We start from the raw sequence: 5,767 nt of genomic DNA on the forward strand, positions 1-5,767 counted from the left end.
TACTCAGTTCAAGCATTTAAAAAATTATTTATCATAACTACATTTTTGTCAATTTTTCTCTTTATTTCATTAGCAAAAATCCTATCAAGGCCAACTATAATCATCCACATACAATTGATCCTATATTATTTATAAATTAATCTTACTTAATATCTCTGCATTGAATTTATAACAAGAAGTCCTCCTGCAGCCTGGGCTTTTGTCTTTTGGATGATGTACTTTTGGACTTCCTACGTTAAAAGCATCCTCTGGAATTCTCAATACTTTATTTTGAAATTATTGCATTTTTTTCCATTTCGTAAAGGATGCCGATTACTTCACTTCAAAGCCGTACATCAGCAATTGCTTGCCTATAGTTATATTTTTTTGTTCTAAAATATTTATTTCTAAGCATTTTCGTTTAAATCGATATAAAGTGGGCCGAAGAAGCAAAAAAAAAAAGTGTATTAATAAACTTAGAAAGTACAAACCAAAGGAGAAATAAAAAACAACTACAGTTATTGCCCTACCGCTATTACAACCCCTAAAACCGACAGTACGTTTTCTACAGAAGTGCTATAATTAAGATGGCGTTATTTCAATTCAAAAACACTTCTGAGAAACCTGAAATTATCTTGAAGCTCTTGAAGAGGATTGCAATTTTCTCTAAGAGTAGTTTAAGTGGCGTGGCAATCTGGCTCGGCTACAATCCCCCTTCAATGATCATGGCCCCAATGCCCTCTTTCTTTATATTAGTGTAATTGTCTTAGTTTTCAAATCCATAACGTTGAATAAATATCATGCTTTGTTATAGTTCATTCTTTCAAAACACATAGACTTATCCGACCAGGACTATTGTGATTGCCAGTACTAAAATTATCTCAGCTAGTTTAATAACATTTAAACGTTATTAAATATTATTACATATTTAAATAAAAATATTTGTCCATTGGTTCACAAAACTGTTTGACGAAATTTGTAAATTAGAATATTACATCTTTTCTAATCAAACTGAAAAGAAAATACACAAATGTATGAACATGCCTTAAAAAGATATGAATTTATCAGAATAAAAATTTTAATTCATTTTCTTGCTTATAGTATACATGATTTTTTGTTCTTTATTCATAAAAGTACATCCAATATGGTCCGACCATGATGCATCATCTATTTTTCGGTGGCAAAGTAACATACATAAATGATAAACATAAATAAAATTTGAGTTAGTTACACTTTTGATTGTTAGGGCGCTGTGGAGGCTGCTACGATTAATAAGCAACAACAGCACAATATGAATTTATTTATAGTGATAAAACTAATTATTCAATCAACAAAATTCAACTAAATACAAAATAGTAAAATAAAAATAAAAAAATTGAAAAAGCTTATGAAGTGTAAAATAATGATATGAATTTACAATTAATAAATTAATATTAATGAGCTGATAAATTCGTAATAAGTGTGCAGTGAACTTGAATAAAAATAAGACTACAATATAAAAAAGAATAAATTATATAATATAATATTATAGTACGTACAATAATATACACAACATTTAACATGATGCCTAATATAAAAAATACAAAAAAGAAGGAATATTAAAACTAAATAGCAGCTAAATGATACAATACAACAAAATGATATAAGAATATGATAAAAAAAAGGTAAGTATATCTAAATAAAAAGTATAAATAATTAAGCACACTAATATAATATACTTAACTTTAATCGTAATATAATAAATCAAAGTCATTAAGTAGAGTTGAGAAAAACATAGGAGTTATTACAATAATACACCATTTTTCATTAATTACATAAAGAAGGTAAAAAAATCAGTAATTAAATATTAAAAAAGAAACTTTATAAAAGTTATAAATTCATTACTGTATTTCAGAAATGAGGATTCAATAAACCTAAACCCCAAATGGCCATCTTCTTTTCAGACGCCTCGGAGGATTATCAAAGATTGTTAAGGATGAGAGATTAAGAACTAATAGGTTAGGATGGGTAAGGAGTTTAGAATGAAAAGACGCATACCTGTTTTGGGCCAAAACTGCAACGAATGCGATATTAAGGCATTTGTGGTTGAGTTTAGTAATTTTTTTTAATTAATAAAACTCTTTCTTAACATATATCCCTTAATATTCTTACTTCCTAATAGCTATTTCATAATTTCAAAAATAATTATTAAATATGAAATTTCTTGAAATAAAAATTACTATTTGGGACCGAGATTATTGCTAAAATAGTTAATAAAAAATACTAAAAGTAAGGAACTTCTTCTGATGGTCACAATTAATTCCCCTGAACATAACAATCATCCTTAAAAAAAAAAAAAGGTAATGTGTATAATAAGTATATAATAATAAAAAATTCTCTGCCTTTTACTATTATTTTAAGGCATCAACCACTTTGGGGTCATTATTTCCTTAATATCCGAAATATTTAATAGTTTTTATTTCCTCAATTTCCGAATTTTGACTTCATTGGCGGATTTAAATGTATAGCTACTGAAAAATGGGAATTTGTAGAATTGTATTAAATTTTAAAGCAAAGTTTTGAGTGATTCCCTATGGAAAGGGATTTTTCCCGGATAACACAAAATTTCTTTACAGTGATAAATAATAGCGAAATAACGGTTGAGAGAGGGAAGGTGCAATGACATTTATAGGGAAAAATATAAGTATTACGTGAAACCTGGGGTTTTCGAATCAAAGCATGCGTTCATAATGTGGCCCACTAGGAATCAGAATTGGCATAGGATTAGAAATTTTGTATTATTAATTTTTGTAATTAAATAAAAATTGTAACTAAGGGTTATTTACACTCGTTATAGATGTATTTAATGAAGGTAACTAACTTAATATCTTATCGAAATTAATATTACAGTGTTAGCAATTTGGGTTGAGGTGCATATCAATATGAAAAACGTTGCTTAATAAAAGTTTGGGCATCCTGTAAAGATTGCGCAATTTTAAAAGTTGCTACATCAGAATCTTTCTAATAACTATTCTGTTTTTAAATGATAGTTGGTTGCACCGAACATCAAATTATCAAATTAGAATTTTTATTGTTTTAAAAATGTATGTCATAATAAACACTATATTTCTTAGTGAAATAAGAACTTTCTTATTAATGGGTGCAAGTAATAAAAATATAAAAAATATTTTGCGAGGAGAAAGCTAGCCTCAATTACTACTTTAAATGTTCAGTTATTTTAATCACTTTTTAAATTCTTATATTCACACTATCGGGAAATCGTAATTTATTTTTATATAGGCTGAAGGTTAATAAGAGAAACGTAATTAAATAAAATTTTATTCGAAAGAATTTTAAATTAATAGCTATTTAAAGTGGATTTTTTCTAATCTCTATCTAACCTGTCAGAGACTTTAACGGTAGGTAAGAAAAGAGACATACCACGCTAAAATGTGTTTTTATTCGAAGAGTTATGATTGTTAATATATTTGTTTTTTTTTTTTACATTTTAATTTTAATACATTCATTCAGCAGAAGAAACAGATACTTACTACGTATTCTTTTAAGGGCTAACTATAATCATAATAATATAAGCTTAGCAGTCCCGAGGTTCGAAGCCGATACCACCAATCGCTCTCTACATAATAATAATAAAGGATAAGGGAAACCGAAGGTTAGGGGCCATCCGTAGCTCAGTGGTTGGGCATAGTCTTACCATTCTGAGATTTATTGGCGGTGCCGGTTCGAATCCGGTCTGGGGCATGATCTTATTTCATTGAGTGGCGGTCCCACATGTTTCATCACAGAAAAATAAAAACAAATCTCAGCTAATAAAGTTGCTGATATTTTAAAGATTCGATACTAGGGAGCTCCTGTTCGCTTTAAGGCGGTCCAAACATCATTTTACAAATTATTGCTCAAATTTTATAGTTATAATATGTATGTAGGGCCGTCTGTGGCTCAGATGGTCAGGAGCAGTCTTACCAATCTTAGATCTGTTGGGGGTGCCGGGTCAAATCCAACCTTGGGCGTTGACATTTTGTTATTGAGTGGCGGTCCCACAAAATGAAACTCCATGGTTAGGCAGTATAGACCTCCAATGGGAACCTTTCCCGAAAAAAAAATGTATGTAATCAGTGGCTTAGATTGTATTATTTTTTCAATATATTGTAAGCAGGGGAAAAAAGGTTAAGTCTTTATCCCATTACAATATGTACTTCTATTTAGTGGCTCTTCAAAAACATTGAAATCACTTTTTCCTCTAAATTGCACTGTCTTCTGTCTTCGCTCCTGCACCTTGAAATTATTCATGAGTAAATACAATTGATACATATGGTAAATTTCTCTTTTGTGTATTTTTGTCAACGAAAATGTTTTTAATTTTTAGCCTTCTTATTTCTCAGAAAGGTTATTTCAAGTAAATCACAACAGCGCTTATTCATCCCTGTTTCCTCAGTCTGCTGGTGTACCTCAGGGTAGTATCCTTGGTCCTATCCTTTATACAGTTTTTACAGCTGACATCCCAACCCATCCTAACACTATTCTCAACACGTATGCCGATGACACATGCCTATTGTCAGTGAATAATGATCCTTCCATTGTATCCCAATCCCACATCACCACCCTTGAAGAATGGTGCCAAAACTGGAGGATTAATCGATTAATCGATTCCGACTATTACAACATTTACTAGACAAACTGTCTAAATTGCCAACCCATTACAAAAGACTGATCTACATGACTGTTACAAGGCCTACTGGACATACGGAATTGAGCTATGGGGCTCCACTAAACCATCTAATTCCTCTCGAATCCAATCCTTACAGTCCAAAATCCTTCATAAAATCCTTAATGCTCCTTACTTTGTCACAAATCTAATCATCCATCAGGACCTCAATGTCCCCTATGTTGCCGATTTGGCCAGAACCAATCCTTCCATAATAAATTTCCCAACTACACAAACCAACTCGTTTCTAACCTACCTTCTCCTTCACTACCTAATAATCATCCTAGGCGTCTGAAAAGAAAATGGCCTCGAGATCTCCTCCTTTAAAAATGTTTTTGGAGTTCTATCAATGGGTAGATTGTCCACATGTTTGTATCATGTCATAATATCACTTAAAGCAAATTTACTTGATGTGTACATATGTATACAGTTGTAAATAAAAATACAAAATTATTTTTAAAAAAATTTAGGCTAATTCTTTATTTTTTTATCACAATAGAATTACGATAACACAGTCTTAATTTGATAATGATTCCTTAATAAGCTTTCCTGTTTAGAGGAGCATTTTTTTTATTATTATGTATCCATACTATAAAAATGTGTAAATAATTTTTGAAAAAAGAAAAAAAAAAATCTGAAACCGATCGACAAGAGAGACTTACGAAATGGAAGCCGGTACCGTACCGTGGGAGTGAAAGCAGAGTGGAAATCAACACCTGAGCTATATCGGTGTTCGCTAACACCTGTGACATTGGATATTGTGAACACGTCTCATACACCTCCTATTAGTCTTAGTGTCAGCTTACTTCTCTCACAACCGATTAATTCAATCATTCAATTTGAACTTTCTATCAAATACAGCTTGGAAGTTATCTTGTGTTAAAACATTTCGTTAATAAATAAAACAGTAGTAGTTATTGATTGGAGAAGATGGTCGGTGGGTGCGACTAGCAAAAAAAAAATAACAACATAAATTAAAATAAAAAATATTTATTTATCCCGACGTTTCGACCTGATTTTCATGTCTTCATCAGGGCTATAAAAACAAAAGACAACAACCATCATTTAGAGAGGAAAAACAAA

The 5,767-nt window shown here is 30.7% G+C and overlaps 1 protein-coding gene across 3 annotated transcripts in view; it reads right to left on the bottom strand.

Moving 5' to 3' along the window:
* The window catches only part of LOC106678915 (probable DNA double-strand break repair Rad50 ATPase), a gene marked incomplete in the record, with an annotated part of 525,008 nt that overhangs the window by 192,369 nt on the left and 326,872 nt on the right, over positions 1 to 5,767 (bottom strand).

This window comes from Halyomorpha halys, unplaced genomic scaffold (genome assembly GCF_000696795.3).
Source record: "Halyomorpha halys isolate HHAL.00 unplaced genomic scaffold, Hhal_1.1 Scaffold168.1, whole genome shotgun sequence".
Taxonomy (NCBI): Eukaryota; Metazoa; Arthropoda; class Insecta; order Hemiptera; family Pentatomidae; genus Halyomorpha; species Halyomorpha halys.